Genomic DNA, 17729 nt, shown 5'->3' with positions numbered 1-17729 from the left:
ATAACGTTAACGGCAAATAGGGGTCACTGCTTCATTTTAATCTTACGCTTATCGTAACGTGTGTTGACGATAGTGAACGAGTCACAGAAGTTTTATATTGCTGATGAATTCATTATTATGTCAGAATAACAAACAATGATAAAGATTCAACACTTTGTCCTGTTATTTGATGTGAATGGAATATAGAAATAATTAGGAAGTGCGAAAGTAAAAAAAACCTTAAATCGTATTTTCGATGTTTACTTACTTTAGGTAAATAGTTTCCTGTAGAGTAACGAGTATTTTGTCACTCACTTAATTCACCGACTCATTTATAAACAAAGACTATAATTTTCATTAAAGTTAATTAAAATAGGGCTACAATAAAAATGACAAGAAATAAGACGTACAATTTGAAATACAATACGATGCTCGATTGTTTTGGCGCGAAATTTAAGAATAGAACGCAAGCGCGGTCTCCGCCAGACGCGTCGGCGGACTGGTGGATGTAAAAAAATCCTTGTCAATGATCGGAACGCACCGGCATAATCCAACCAAATCTAAGCACGCACAAAGCCATGTAATTCTCGCTTTGATAGAGACACAATTGTGCGTGGTCGGGTATAATATTCACTTTCTAGCGAAGGCGTGATTGCATTGCACCGCTGCAGTGCAGCGATAAAAACAAGTGGGTAGGTAACCGATTATGTCAGAAAAACAATGATGCTAACACGTCATAATTAAAACGATTTGGTAGAGTATTTGACATCCGCATTATTCAATTAAGTAATTAGTCAATTAATTTAAGGAAACAATAAAGGAGTTGGATAATATTAAGGCAGTGAGCATTGGTAATTTTAAGGAAAACATTTCAACTGTGAAGAACTGAGTTGTTGGATTTAGTAGGTATGTGAAAATTAGATGCAGTCCGCAAAGTCTTTAAAAGAGGTAGGTAATACCAGTAATACCAAATACGATTTGTCTTTAATTTGCGAATTTACTTTGTGTACTTGTGTTCGTGTGCTTATACCTATAATGTAGGTACTTAAAATGTATTAAGAAAATATAAACATTTTACGACTCTACATAAACTAATTTTGGGTTAGAGCTTATGGAATTCTGTCTATCACATGCTTTTTTGTATTAACAAAATTTTAAATTTCCCAGTTTGGTGAATAAATAATTATTACACTCCACTATCGAGCTTGAACTATTGTTTCTAGTACCTACTATTATTCTGTACTATTGCGAATGCCCATTTACGCATTACGCATATCCGCCAGGTGCTCGACACCGATTTTCCTTTGACAATTTTCCTACTATTTATTCTATTTTCATTTAATTTTTTAAGACAATTACATGAAATTACAGAAACGTAGCATACAAAATATGCTCGTATTTGGGGGAGGCCCCTGTTCAGCAGTGGACGTCCTGTGGCTGAAATAAAGATGATGATGATGATGTTCGTATATAAGAGCCAAAAGGTTTTATCACAAAAAAAGTTAAACATCTGTTAAACACTTGTTTAAAATGTCATTTTCCTACTAAATGCCAATTTAAACTAGTGTTCAACGCGCGTTTAATTTTTTGTGATAAGGGAGTAAGTGAAGTGTTGAAAGGTATTAAGTTATCTTAGTAAGAATATGAAATATGTGTAAGAATATGAAATCTATCCCATTCTATTCAGCTCTTATTTTCTATTGTACTTGGACCTTGTAATATACTTAAATCCTAAAGACATACTAACATCTGACATGGTTATTTCAATGCCTTGTGACAACACCTTTCTGTTTTGTTTGAACAATTTCTGAATATTTACAGTAGGTATGCCATCATGTTTATTTATGAAGGTTTTGAAATTTCAGCTAAAATATTTCATGCGTAACGGAAAATAGAATAAATAGTCATAAAGAATTGACTTTCATGTAGTTTAGGGTATGTTTGTATTATTTATTTGCTTCAGAATGCTTCTGTTAAAAAAATAAACTTATAAAATTGTAAACGGCTATCTAACTTCTAATAGCTCTTTATAAATAATGTTCTACTAGCGATGACAGGAAATATTTTATAATCAAAGTTTTCGACACGTAATTTAAAACTATAAATTAATACCCATTAAGGTGTCATAATAAACAACTGCTGTACAATAAGCAATATTTTATCATGATTATTATGTACCTTCTCGTATAAAGCCTTATTTATGTATCACACTAAATTAATTTACTATTATAGAAGAATGCACTAAGTATAATTAAATTAAAAATTGACAAGTAATATGTAGCTCATTTTGACTAAAATTAAAATTTGTCCCGAAAAGTTTGATAGTTTGCATGAGGCATCACAACTAGATTGAAACTATACGAGTAAAAAAAGGAAATCGAGATTTTATGTAGTACTTAATAAAAAATAATAATAATAACGAACGTCATTTAATGTTAATTTTTTTTTATTTAATGTTAATTACTACCTACCTATTTAAAAAATAAAACTGTGTCACATACCTCATTCACCCAATTATAATGATTGTTACAAAATCACTGTAATACACTGATTATAATTAATATCTGTTTGCGTTTGGGTATTAATTGCAATTGAATAGGTGTGAATAACAGCAGTCATTTATTTATTATAGTCATCTACCTCGTACGTTATGTAAGTACCTACTTAACTTACCGGTCTATTCCACTTTGATCACCTGGCTTTGATCACCCAGGTGATCAAACTGGACTTCCAGCGACAATTTAGTGTCCTTTGATCACCCACGGATAAGAAAGGGAACTAAAATAATAATTTAACTGGAGTCCACTTTGATCACCCAGGACATTTTATCCGTGGGTGATCAAAGGACACTGTCGACATTGTCGCTGGAAGGAAGTCCACTTTGATCACCTGGGTGATCAAAGCCAGGTGATCAAAGTGGAATAGACCAACTTACCGATATCCTTAACAAGTATCTAGGTACTTAATGAAGTTTAACTATCACCTAAGTATGGCTCATAATTTTATACTTACGTCAAATAAACAATTATATCGGTATAAAAATGATTGAAAAATTAATAAGTAAGTTATAAGAAACAATGGATATAGGGTGCATCGTTGAACAGTGAACCGGCCTTTTTTCTAAATGCTCTAATTAGCTGGAAAATGAAGCTAGAAATGTCATTATGGTCTTATCAGTCAGGTAATTTAATAAGGTTTCTAATTTTTAGGCTTAAAATTAGCCTCAGCAATAAAAAGGTAACTTAAATTAGGTTTTAAAAAAAAATGAAATTTGGCTCCCTGTGTACTACGGGTAGTTTTCACTGAACCACCCATATTTTCAACAGTGAACCATAAAGTTAATTACGAGTAAAAATTATGATTTTGGAAAATAAACAACATAATTTTAGATAATCAGCTTTTATTTTTACAACACAAAAATCAAATGGAAATAAAATGATTATTTCAACAAACAGTCTTCATAAAAAATCACAGAATCCAAAAATAACAAAGAAACTCACACAAAACCCAAATGAAAAGAAAAATGCTTCTTTTAACAATAATAACTAAACATTGTCTAATAAAGCCTTCAAGTAATCAATAATCAACCTTTTTGGTGGTAAACAAACAGTCTTCATTTAAAAAATCACAGAACTCAAAAATAACACAAGACACAATTGAAAAGAAAAATCCTTCTTTAAACAAAAATAACTGAAAATTGCCTCTTAAAGCCTTTAGGTGATTAATCAACCGTTTGTGGTGGTTAAATAAAAAAACAGTCAACCGGTTCACTGTGTACTTTGAAAACCTGGTTCACTGTTCAAAACATACACTATTCAACTTATGAGTTCACAAACAATAAGAAGTCCGCGGAATGGTCATCACGGAATGTGCTCATTATACAGATAAAACTACAATAATTTTGATACCAAATAGATTTCGTACTTAATATAAATAGCAAAATATACAAAAATCGTAAAGCATAACTAAAAAAACGATCTTTTGTCGTCGAGAAACAAAGAATTCGCAGCCACACTTCACACCTTAGCCACAGTCGCCGGCGCACTACGGGAGAGGGTAAGGGCATCCACGAGACACGTAGTGACTCGTTCGGTGGAACTGGCAACGTCATACTTTTTGAAATATGGCGGTGGTTCAGTTCAGCGTATCTGGTTGGTTCACTGTTCGACTACCCACCCTACCTACATTGTTAAATGAATTATATTTTGCTGTACATCATGTTTGTTTCATATCGAGGTTATTTTTATAATTTAAGGAAGAATTTTCTTACGACAGATTACAGTAGGTAGGTACCTACGCGCTACGTGAAAAAAACATACAGACAAAATTGTGTTTTATGAAAGCTCAGCTTTTCTTTGGTGAAATTAAATTACCTAATTAAAATTTGACTTTCTTAATAATTGCTCTGTTTAATATAATTTTGATAAAGTAAGAGGTCAGTTTCATAAATGAAGTGTGATCAAATCTTCTCAAACATAATATTTAACTGTCTTAGGGCTGATTTTTCAATTATCGGATAACTTTTAAATGAAGAATAAGTTTGGCAAAATTGACAGTTTCAGTATGGGAAATATGTCAAAATGTTAATTTTATTATTTAGATGAAAGTTATCCGACGATTGAATAATCAGCCCTTAGTAAATAGTTGGAACATTCAGTCTCTAATGTCATTCCTGTTATTTGTTCCTATATTGGCGCAGACTTCATTTTAATGCATTATTTATAAGTAAACTCTCACAATGAGGACTCGGCCTGCTGAGCTGACCTCTGACATTCTGACCTTGTCTCACGCTTTGTCCCAAATGACACGGATGACATTGACCACAATGACCAAAGCATTGATGCCGGGTTACGATCCTATTGAGAAAAGTAGCAGATTCGTATGAATGAGTTTAATACGGCTTTGTTACAATTACACGGCGTACTCGACATTCCCTTTTAAAAGTCAAATTTAATACTGTCTAAACATATTTTAGTTATAAATGGATAATCTTATGCAATAGGTTTCTAACTAAGTGACAAATTACAAGTTCAGGGAATAATGATAGGTTTTTAAAATCTAATAAATTTTCCTGTTATATTTAAATAGGTTATATTTTACACAAAAACAGATATGTTATTCTTTAAGCTTAATACCATCCAAATGTCGCGAAAAAATATTTCAAGTATTAAGTAATATTTTGTTCTTGAGATGACGTTGATGTCGTACAAGAGATAAAGTTTACTACGACATTTTTTCGTAGCAATTTATAACATAGACTAACCCTCAGATTATACTATGATCTGAGGACTAACTATTATCTGTGGTAATAGAAACAAGAGCAAGATATTCAAGCAAGTAGGTACAATTAATTAATTTTTGTTGGATAAAAGAAGCTATAACAAAACAACTGCATAAGACGCCACTGTTAAACTTGTCGTGCCAACGTCCGTACCCTCTAATTTTAAAATGCTGGATCGTTTTACTCTTAAAATAAAACCTATGCTGGAATAAAAGATGATGATAATAAAGAGGTCAATTGCCTTTAATCAAATACACTTTGACGTAGACGCTGCAGTAACATTTATACAGCATACATACATATACGAGTAAAGGGAAAAAATCCACTTATTTGTTTTTCACAGTCTCTAATCACAATATTTATTCGATACTCATATTATTAGCTAAGCTTATCAATTCTAAGGGCATTCACCATTCGTGTCAGATACCCGAGAGTATAATTAGTACTATAATTAAAAACATATATTTTCAAATAATAATAATAAGTTATTACCTATACCTATATGTAATAATAAAAGCGCTTTTTAAAAGCCTATTTGCAAATAAATGAATTTTATGTAGCAACATAAAAGCTGTAATTGATTTGAAAAATAAGTTTCATACAAATAACTTATATTGCATGGGATACTATGTAATATGTAGGTACCTACTGTACATATTATTTACTGCTTACGTCACTAAAAATCTTTGCTGTTCTTAATTATTATAGTCATTACTTTCAGCAATGTTATTTATTAGTTTTTAAAATGTATTTAGCCATTATTAATAACACTGCACAACAAAATTGCAACTTTTGGCTGATGATTGACTTTCATTACATGATGTTTACTAATTTGACGTCGCTGATTCTGAATCTGCCGTCCATTTTTTTGTAGCAGCTCTTGTTTGCGTGTTATAGCTTTCACTCAAAAATTGTTAAATTTCAGTCTTAATTCGCCGACAGTTCAAAAAATACTATGATTTCTTTGTATAATTTAATATGGTAGCATTAAGAAGTGTTTGTGTGAATGATCTTAATCAATTTTGTTTCATTTGCGCAGAGGATATGTTTAAATAATCCGTTTAAATGTGACCAAGTTCGAAAAATTGGCTTACAAAAATTAGTTTGGGGACCCAGTGGAAATGAAAGATAAGCCTTGAATTCCGCAAAAGGCGTGGAAAAGATGCGTTGAGTTTTTACGTTTGTGAACAAATAATAATATGTGTAGATTTAGGTACGAAACCGCTATTATCTGAAAGGAACCCTTGAACCATCGCGACGACTGTTATTTTTATTTTTGAACAGAAATGATATTAACCAAAAAAAATTGAACTAAATGGTAATTCCTTGCATACGTTTGGCATTTAGATGTCTTTTCAACCCTAAGAAGTCACTTGAACCTCATACTGATACTTCACAGGAGGATTTTGAGGTGAAAACTGGCACTGTGGTAGAGACTTTGATGGTGACCCGAAAATTTCAAAACCATGTAGCCAAGATGGTTTAAACGATCGTTTCAGAGATTTAGGATCTTCAAGTCTTCAGAAAAGACATGGAATGAGTTATTTTGGCATATTAATTTTATTTTTGGAAAATCCGAAAAAATCTTACTATTCTTACACATCGAACAACGTATGAGTCACTTATAAACATGTTTTTTTGGTAGGATGTAAATAAACATCAAATTACACTCTCTTCGCAATCACCTGAACAATTTTCTCACAACTCTTAAGGATCTAAGTGAAGAACATGGCGAGCAAATCCACCAGGGCCTTCGTACGATAGAGGGACGCTATCAGGGCCACTGGAATGCACACATGATGGCTGACTGCTGTTGAAGCATTCAGAAGAGCTGTCTGCCTTCAGCTTCAGCAAGGAAGTCAAATAAAAGAAAGTTTTTACAACTTAACAACTTCATAAAATAGGATCATCTCTAAAAAAAGAGTGTTTTATTACAAAAACACCCAAGTGTCATATTTTTTTTAAACAGAGCTGATACCGACATTTCAATCACAGATTTGAATTCGTTATTAATAACTTTAAAAAAAAATAAAACCGACTTCAAATGCGTGAACACAAATAATACCTATTCAACAAAAAAATAATCGTTCAAATTGGTTCATAATCGGCGGAGATATTGCGTATAAAAAAGTTCATCCCCAATTTTCCACCCTTGGGGGTGAAATATTTTCTTCAAATTCGCATGAAACCGCCCTTTTGATAATACCTATTCAACAAAAAAATAATCGTTCAAATTGGTTTATAATCGGCGGAGATATTGCGTATAAAAAAGTTCATCCCCAATTTTCCACCCTTGGGGGTTGTTTTTTTTATTATTAAATTTAAATGGGACCACCCTTGAGGTATTACCTATACGCCGAAAAAAGATTTGTCCAAATCGGTTCATAATTGGCGGAGTTATCGCGTAACAAACATAGAAAAAAAAAAAAAAACATACGGGTCGAATTGAGAACCTCCTCCTTTTTTTGAAGTCGGTTGAAAATTGGACTAATATCATGTAACATAACCCAATCATCAGAAATGCTGTTGTGCAGTGTAATTATTGTCATGCCTGATAGAAAAACAAAGTAGGTGTTAGGAACTGTGCAGTATTTTCAAACATTAATCATAAGCATCGGTGGTTCAGTGGTAGAATGCTCGCCTGCCACGCGGGCGGCCCGGGTTCGATTCCCGGCCGATGCATGAAACTTTTTGATTCTTTTTATCTAGAATTTCCCCGTTTTTTATACCATTTTCAAACATTAGAGAGGGTAGGTGGACTTCAATTTGTTTCGATTATCTTAGACTGCACAAATTGACGCATGGTGAGCATTTTTATTAAAATAATCGGTCATTTCATTATGTAGTTCAGTAAGCACTTGAAATGCTGAACATTACCAGTTATCGAAAATGATTTAGGTTATTATTAAATTCTAATACAAGATCAAATGACTGAAAGGTCATTCGAATAAATTTTAACAAAATTAAATTGGCAAAAAGATAGATTGCCGAAACCCGGGATTGAACCGGGGACCTTTAGATCTTCAGTCTAACGCTCTCCCAACTGAGCTATTTCGGCTATATGAGGGAGGTCGAAATTATAAAACAAATTCAAATTCAAATTCAAAATATTTATTGCTTACTAAGTGACAATTTGTAATGGTGTAAATTACATAATATACAGGAGCTTAAAAACTTAGTTACCTGAGTGGTATCGCAATAGAGTAGGTGGCTATTTAAACATTAATGGTATTAATATTCATTAACTATAATAAGTAATATTATTATTAAACAACTTATAAGATAACTACAATCTAAGTAGGATCAAGGTTGATAACTAATTGACTATAGTAGGTAGTTGGTTACTATATTATTTTTTATGGTCTATTGTTAGGTATTCATTAATTGAATAAAAACATTTGGATATTAAATAGTGCCTAAGGGCTTTAGAGAAGCGTTTAACATTTGGTTCAGTTTTTATATATTCTGGAAGTTTGTTAAATAATTTAATAATTTTACCGACATATAGTAGGGGCAGCAATAAGCATAATAGATAATACAATCGGTTATTAAGGTTGTTTTTCTTCAATGAAAAAATTTTTTTACAATTAATATGAGTTTATCTTGGCTTCTTTTAAAAATAAGTTAGCGTTTACATGGAATTTTTGAATGTATGATAACGCCATCTATAGAAAGCTATTGGTACTATCAACTGGTCAACTAGCATGCTCGAAATAGAAACTTGCAAGAGTACAAGGTTCACAAATTACTTACTAGATGGCAGCAGTAATTTATTTGATAAGTTTAATTTTGCAGTTCTCTTTAGTTTTAAATTAATTTATTGGTTGTTAACGGGATATTGTGCTCAATGTGCATAAGTGCCCTGAAAAGGGTCTACGTATTTACAAATAATTTTCCCGCGGTAGTGATTGCCCGCTTTACCTACCAAGCAAGCTGTTTTTCTTAGGCTGGGTTGCACTAATTTATCTTACTTACTTTAATTTTGACAAACGTCAAAAATCTGTCAAACTCCATACAAAAAAACACTGGTTAGGTAACATCAAAGTTACGGTCAAAGTTAGGTGGTGCAACTCAGCCTAAGCCAATACCGGCACAATTTGATTGATCAGGCGATCAAAGCTAGTTTGCGACCCAGCTATAGACCGGGTTACATGTGGAGAATTCTGGTTTGTTGCAACTAAACCAATTGGGGAGTCGATTGTAATCCCTTTGGTCCAGGTTCATAGCTAAAGGAATATGCTTCGCATAGACTTCAGTAAAAGGACATCAACTGCTACAAAAAGGCATATTTTTGACAAAATAAAGCTATTTTTAGTTTGGTTTGAACCCTAGTAAAAATAAAGCCTATCGGGAATGTTATTTTGTGATTGAAACTTAATTTCGTATTTTTTTTCATGCATATTTCATAATAGACTCTTATAAGGTTTGTTTTGTTTCAGAAACTTGAAAAAAGGACGCTTGCAAAGTTTACTTGCAGAAGAAAGGACCATGACTTGAAGATTCAAAATGAACAAGGCTTGTTGTGTGGGTGTGGATTAGGGGATGGCGCCAGTCCAGCCATAACAATGGAGTGTTTGCACAGAAAAAGTCCGTTTTAAACTTGATGGGTTATTAATTGGGTTATTAATGTAAAGTTTCTGTTTGGTAGAATTAATACCGTGTACACTTTAAGAGTCTTTTACGAGTACTTACGAGTACCTAATTAAGACGCTGAAAATTAGTTTCAGACATTTAAGTAAGTTCACATGCTGCCATGATTAGTTTTATTTACGGGTGTCTTACTTAATGAAAGTTTCCCTGGAATTCTTAGGCGAAAATTTAGGGAGGAATAAATAAGCATGGAACTCCTTTGAAAGGTAATTAATTTACCTATTCCCGATATCTACTTACTTATTAACGATTCACAAGAGTCTCTATTGATTTATTTACAGTTATTTACAATAGTTGGTAAATCGGGCATCAAATCCTGAATGTAATTTTTACATAATGTAGGAATAATAATACGAGTAGGTCCTAAGTAGATGTAGGTAAACCTATAGTTATACTATCTGTCAGTACTCGTGTATTATTTTAAGTTCAATAATTTCTATTATCATTTTTATTAGATAACTTATAAAAGCGGGCAGACATTGTCGGAGATGAGTCAGTGAAATGACACATGCACCCGTAGGTATGTTATTGATTGTATCAATAAATAAAAATTGACAAGTGCAAGTTGAACCAACATCCTGCATGACTCTTCTAATATGTATGTATAATGATAAAATACATGTAGGTACTAATAATTGCTATTATTTTTTTCTAGGAAGAAAGTACAAAAAGATTTTCCCCAACCGATCTTATAGGAAGTGAGACACGAAACAAAGTTCCTGAAAAGATTCGAGAGAAGGCCAATAAATTCAATAATAAAATAATTTATAAATAAAAGAATATTGTAAACAAGTAAGTAAGTAGGTGGGAGTTACATGACAATTTGGAAATTAAAATAATTTAATTAGGTACCTACGTGTTGTTTATTAGGTGCTTAAAGATTCTCGGTGTAGTCTATTTGGTTACTCCAGACGAAAGCTTTTTCATAATAACCTTAATTAATTTACGCACAAGATAAAAAATAATAAGAAAAAAGTAATGTTATATTTTATATTGACGAGAAAAAAATCAAAAAGAGTTTGCGCCCAACGTGGGGCTCGAACCCACGACCCTGAGATTAAGAGTCTCATGCTCTACCGACTGAGCTAGCCGGGCTTATGACGGGATGTCGAAATTTTATCTTATAAGCCTAGAAATTGTTTCTTAGCTCTAAACAAAAGCATTCTATTTATCCACCTGCAGAAAAAAGGGTAAACATTTTTACAGACTAGATTATATCGTCATATTGACGTTACATAAATAAATTCGAATTCATCAGACGACCACAGCTATAAAATGAATATAGTTTCCTAAAATTAAATACCAACTGTAACTTTAAAAAATCTTATGCCCGTATTTATTTATTTATTTTAGGAATTACAAACAAATGTGTTACAGAAATTAACTTATCTACTAGACTTATGTATTATTTATGTGGTAACGCATCACAAACATTACTATGAGGTCTCACAGGGTGACCTGCGAACCAATCACAGGGCTCTATTCAAGGCTGTGCGTTCGGTTTGCTACTTCACTTTAGCAAGCATCGTTTGTGAATACGGGCGTTAGTCTTGTACCTATTCAGAAGGTAATTTTCAGCCACTACGAATGAGAACAAATATTAATATGTAGGATATTTTGTAGTATAACTACATACGAGTATAATAAAATTATTTAATTGCCACTAAAACAATAAAACCACTGTAGAATAGTCAAAAACTGAATACAGAAAATGCATGTGGTCAGGTCGTGTCGTGTCGTGTCGTGGTGGTTGCCAAGTAAAAGCTAACTGTCATGCTGCGTGCCACTTCCTCCCGCGCGCGTGCGCACGCTGAATGCAGATGCGCTGGAAGGCGCCAGGTTGAATAAGGCCTGGCGAACATTAGCGTAAGGCTCATTCCCATTTGACTTAGGCTGAGTTGCACCACTTAACTTTAACGGTAGCTTTAACGATAACCGGTGTTTTTTGTATGGGGTTTGACAGATTTTTGACGTTTGTTAAAGTTAAAGTAAGATGCTGCAACTCTGCCTTAGTGGTCTGTATTTGGCTATAGGTCAAGACAATACATTTGATTCAGTCTATGGTGTGACGAATGATATTTGACGTAAGTAATCCAATTTTTTTGTTCATGTACTTATTTGATACCTAGAAAGCGAGGTTGGCTGGACAATGCTGTGTGGACACCTTGCGATACAGCATTGTCCCGCATTGAGTAGGTAGTTGTAGCTTTTCGTAGTCAAAAAACCCAACTGCGTAAAAATTAACTAAAAAGATAAAAACAAGACGACTTAGTGTTCACAAATGCAGTCGGAGGCATCAATGACTAATTATTTTGTTGGTGATATGTAATTGATGCCTCCGACTGCATTTGTGAACCAGTGGCGGCGTAGCATGGCTTGGCACCCGTGTGACTTTAATGTAAAGCACAAACTAACTTCAACTAAAGTTAAAAAAGTAAAGCCGGTTTTTTTTATTCATCATTAGGTTTTTTTTGTTCTCAGTACTTAAGTAAATAAATGTTTTCATAAGGAAAATCGATAAGTAAATTAGTGACAATAATCCTAGACTCCACTCAGATTTCATTCAGTTTTCCGCGACTGAATAGAGGGACCTACGTATTACATAAATAACAATTTCTTATAATAACTGAAGATGCAAGATGCACATTATCCTGAAATTCTACGCACCGGGATTTCTCGCCTATTATTGTAACAGGTAAAAAAATAAAGCAAACGACTTTTCCTTAATCGTTGATCGGTTCCAATTCATTCAGGAAGCTTTTTGTATTGTTTATTTACTTAGTACAAGTGTGACACATATGTTTATCACATTATTAATTTGTTAGGCGTAGTAATTAATTACTATAATGTAGACACATAGTAAAATAAACACGTGTAAATTGAAAAATAGTCACAAGGACACAAGGCCCTTTTTGTGTTGGTGACGCGATCTCTTTTTCAAATTACTTTTCCTTTAATTATGATTGACTGATGTTTTTTTTATTTTAAATCTTTTTTATTCACAACGAGGAAGCTCTTTGCCTGCCTTTACCTGATGGAAAGCGATGAACGGGCCGAAGATGGAAGCGAGCTTCACCCGGAATCCTCAACCACAGAGGAACTGGCTATCTTACATCCTACTGTCGAAACATGTATTTAGCTATGTAAGTACCTACTTGTTGTAACGTTTTGCCTAATCGTAAGTATCATTAAGTACGTTTGTGTTTTCATTGAAATATTTTAAAACTAATGATTAAAAAAGCCGTTATTTTTAAATACATAGTCTGATCAATATTGTTGTAGTAATACTACTCGTACAGTACCTATCGAAAATGACACATTTAATACTCATTTAATAGTAACATTTGTTTACATAACTTTGAGTGCAAAATGAGTTACTTTACAGGTCGATCCGGTTTTTCCAGTGAGTCACAAACGCGTCAATAAAATTAGGGGGAAAGGAACTTAATGGGAGGTACTTTACATGATTTTGTAGGTCAGTATTTTGTGAGAAATAAATGTCGCGTGACATTTCAAGAAATGTGCACCGATTCTAATAACTAGTTCACTTCGTGCAGCCCTACGAGTTAACTTGAATAAAAAAAAACTGAAATAATTAGTTATATAGTAATTATTAGCTTTTAGAAAATATTTATTAAAAGCTCATATTTTCTGCAGATAGGCTTTCACATTTTGAAAGCCTATTTGCACACTTTTACACAGCTTAATTTACTAAATATCTCTAACTTTTTGGATTACATCCTGTGTCTGTTCGCTCTGAGTGTTTTTTGACTTTGCCTTTTACTTAAGAAGAACTTTAATTTATGAAAAAATCTGAGTTATACAGTATATTGATAAAAAATATCCTGCTGTGTTTTCTGCCATCCGTTTTCATTACACAATTACCTGCAACACGGCCTTCGACAAATGGATGCTAACTGAGGTTAATATGTATTTGTCAATTTCTTATTGGGTGATCATGTGCCACAGACCACAAGCACAGCACAAGAGACACCCCATTTGTTTTAACTTGAATAGTTTTCTATCCACAAATTTTTAACGTAAGTAAATTAAATACATGGTGTAGATACCTATTTCATATTTTTTAATAATATGACTTATTTGTGAAAAAAATAGCCGTGTGGTGACGGCAGAGTAGAATACGATACATCAGGTGCGATTGTAGTCAAATACCTGCCTTGTTATGCATAAAAAAAAATACATTTGTCACCAACCCCTACTACAGATGATGTGAAAAAAATATTTTTATGTGTTTCTAGCGTTTGTCACCGATTAAACCAATTGAATCACCTATCTGCCCGTGAATAATGATATCATCAGGATATCACAGCACATTAGATAAAATAATAAATTTTGGTAACTTATGATATGTTCCACTTCATGGCCAAAAGCTTGATGTCAAACTTTGAAGCCACCATTTGCCTGATTTCAGTCAGTACCTAGGTGTTTGGCTCTACGAAACCTCATAGTTGATTGGCTACATTGGTCCAAGCGACGTCTTATACCTACATAACAAAGTTTTGCTACACTTTCGCGAGTAGTGGAGTCTATAGGTATAAAATTAGTCTGTATCATCGGTGCAATATTCACATATCGTGTCGTCCAACCCCTTTTTATGGTCAAGACGACAAGCTTTTATGTTCCCAGTAATTAATTTAGTAGTTCTCAACATACGTAAGTTCAAGCTTTTAAGTGGTCATTTAGTTATTATTAATATACGAGCATTGTGAAAGTAGGTAGGTGTGTGCTTTTTCTTTTTTTTGCTGACTGAAAAGGCGGAGATTCATTACTGTAAATTCACGTTTTGATGCACTTTTTTAGGTGACTGAAAAGACACAGGTTCTATCAATCACTGTGATTTACCTACGAGTAAATTGGACGAACAAATATTTACATTATATATTGTCAATTTGTTTAGTTAGGACAAGTTCGGAATTCGGCTCGAAACCGATTTACGAGACACCATTTTCCTCTTATTGTCTTTACTTTATTTGTATCTAGCTGTAAACCTTGTTTACAGGATTTTCAGCATTGAAACCAGTCCTGTAAGCATGAAAATTACTTACACACTAACTCAAAGTTACACACGCATATACGTTTGGCGTATGTATTACTCAGTTAGCGTAAAGGAAAGGAAGCGACCTACAAAGTATTCTCATAATAACAGTCATTGGGTGCCGATCATTGACGTCGCTGCGGCGGTCTCCCATGAATCACGATGATAAAAAAACTGTACTAATGGGGCATTAAGTGTTGTGGTTAATTTACCTAGAAATACCACCTCAGAAGTTTTTACTAGCGTAGACTCATTTACACGTGTCTTATTGTATCTTAATTGTTTATAAAGGGTCTGGTTTACCTACTGAGGTCACTTTGTTGAACTGTAAACTTGAACTTTACTTACATAGTACCTACTTTTGACAATCAATATACATACAGTTACATCCATGACACGTCTGTTACTCGTATATTATTATCCTCTTTAACCATTTATATTTAACTTTAAGATGTCTGATAATATTTGGAGGTAGGTATAAGTAATATTTTGCGTGTTCAGACAGCAAAAGCCGTTATTTAAATTATTTACATACGCATCTAATAAATAAAAAACGTACACGCCTACCGAGGAGTGGATTACAATTACAACACCATTGTTTTGCTGGCACCGGATCTGGGTTAAGTGAAAAACGTAGTACCCACTTCCTATGCTTTGACTTGCTATAACAATTTTCCTTTCCCATAATTATTCAAAAACAACGAATTAAAGTTTAAAGGACATTGAACTAAGAAGATTTTTTTAGTTACAAGTAGCCTTTTATTTAAACTTTGGACTGTAGACGCTATAGTTTACCGCTCACTGAATAAATTAATTTCTCTAAACTGACATGAGAATAAGATCTGAAATTACAGCCAAATAACAGATACCATCCGGCCTAAGTAATTACTAAAACCGCGCTGGTTAAAAAAATTAATTTTCTAAAAACGTTATGGAACAATTCTTATTCCTCGAGGAGGTCTTGGGTTGAGGAATATCGGAGTACCTAACAGCTTGCTATAAAAGTAACCGATAATAAAGAATAGCCCTATCTCTTAGTTCAACATTTCGACACAAATTACTTACTAATATTCCCAAATTAATGTTACCTAGGTATTTAGTGTAGTTTTACAATTTGAACTTTTGAAGTTCGACTTGGAGCAATACCTCTCCAGCCATATCTCATTTGTTTTTAAATCACAATCTCTGAATCTGTTTAATTATGCCACGACCGACTCTACCAATATTTTCTGTATAATAAATAGTTGATAATGCAGTACAATTTGTAACAATTAGTTTCGGCCGTCAGAACGTCGACCCGGGCGCATCCTGCACATTGATAACGCGATGTAATGTCAATTATTAATTACTATATCTCCAAGCGTTCCACATTACTGCAGTGATTCAACCTTTCATCGGAGAAATGAAATTGAAAGGTTTTATAACGGAGTATGCAGCTAATAAACGATTGTCTTAATTAAATTGTGGGTCGATAAAATCATCGCGATGCACCGCAGGATATACCGCATGATCGGTTTTATGTAGTATCATTTTGTTTATGATGCAGGGCTCCTTTTGTGCGGTGCACTTTTGATACAAAAGGCTGTCACAACACAACACACAATAGATGTAATAAAAAGTTACTTTAAGGTCCAAGTTACAACCTAGAACTTAGTTTGGTGTTGGAGTCGTACAATAAAACACAGGTATTTTTTGCTGTAAAATGGATAAAAAAAAGGCTTAAGAATATGCAATTTTACATCATATAGTTACAACGTACTACCTAATACTCGTGATATACGGAAATACGGGAGCCGGAAGATGGAAGAGTCGTTGACGATGGTAATTTGATGGTGTTAACCATAACAAAATTTGTGAAGGAATTTGATGAAATATAACCAGACATCCCTATCAATACCTCAAAGAGCTCCCGTTGGGTTGGTGACCTTTCAGAGATGCCTCCCAGCTTCAGTCGGTTATGTTACTGGCGGCAAGTTTTTATCCAATGTTGAATAGATTTAAACCACTCATGTAAAGTGTTAACGTTATATCTTATAATAATAATAATATGAAGTGGCTGAAAAACTTTTTTTTAATTATAAAAAGCTTACAAAGAGTTACGAGGGTATCCTTATTTATCTGCACTATCAATTAAACCTGCATCAAACTATTATAGAAACCTCTATTGTGACTCTATAATTAATAAAATTAGCACTTAAACAAAATGCTACATCAGAGTCTGAATAAGCAAACTGCATAAAGAATGCTGGGTTTTAAAATATAAAGCAACGTGAGATCTTACAATTAGGTCTAATTTAGCTGTCTAGACCATGATGGATGATATGGGCTGGATCTCATGAGTTAGTGTCAGAGATGTGGAAACGCCGCCTCGATTGTTAAATGACCCATATGACTCCAGTATTGCATCTACTTCAATTAGTGAATACAGTTTTTCCATCATTTATGTCAATTAGTCGTGACTAGGTTTTTCAACATAAAAAAATGTTTGTTTAGCTTCTTCAAGAAAGAGGCAATGAGGAAAACTTATACAGTAGTAATAAATGGTGCGTATTGTCCCACAAGTGTAAATAAGCTTTATCACTAGTGTCACTATAAATCATAATGCAAATAATAAAATCTATTTCAGTTTAGATAGTCAATCACCCACACTCTTAGATGGATGGTACGTCGTAGGTACATAATATCTTCCTCCACTACTTAATTATAAAAATATTTTTTGGTAAATTACCAAGCCGACGACCTCCTAAACTAAAGGTAGCAAGC

At 33.4% G+C, this 17729-nt stretch overlaps 1 protein-coding gene and 3 non-coding genes across 4 annotated transcripts in view; 1 reads left to right on the top strand and 3 right to left on the bottom strand.

Moving 5' to 3' along the window:
* LOC135075229 (beta-glucuronidase) overlaps nucleotides 1–492 on the bottom strand; it is a 29768-nt gene extending 29276 nt beyond the window's left edge. The window contains exon 1 of the mRNA XM_063969600.1: nucleotides 248–492. The gene's annotated coding sequence lies outside the window, so the exon portion shown is untranslated. The remainder of the gene's footprint in view (nucleotides 1–247) is intronic.
* Nucleotides 493–7871: 7379 nt separating this feature from the next.
* Nucleotides 7872–7942, top strand: Trnag-gcc (transfer RNA glycine (anticodon GCC)). Its single transcript has one exon. It is a non-coding gene; the product is annotated as a tRNA-Gly (tRNA).
* Nucleotides 7943–8245: 303 nt separating this feature from the next.
* Nucleotides 8246–8318, bottom strand: Trnaf-gaa (transfer RNA phenylalanine (anticodon GAA)). The gene has a single exon. It is a non-coding gene; the product is annotated as a tRNA-Phe (tRNA).
* A 2614-nt stretch (nucleotides 8319–10932) lies between these two features.
* Nucleotides 10933–11005, bottom strand: Trnak-cuu (transfer RNA lysine (anticodon CUU)). The gene has a single exon. It is a non-coding gene; the product is annotated as a tRNA-Lys (tRNA).
* Between the last annotated feature and the right edge of the window lie 6724 nt (nucleotides 11006–17729).

This window comes from Ostrinia nubilalis, chromosome 10 (assembly GCF_963855985.1).
Source record: "Ostrinia nubilalis chromosome 10, ilOstNubi1.1, whole genome shotgun sequence".
NCBI lineage: Eukaryota > Metazoa > Arthropoda > Insecta > Lepidoptera > Crambidae > Ostrinia > Ostrinia nubilalis.
Note: the sequence above shows the minus strand (reverse complement) of the source record. Positions and strands in the feature narration are given on the sequence as shown.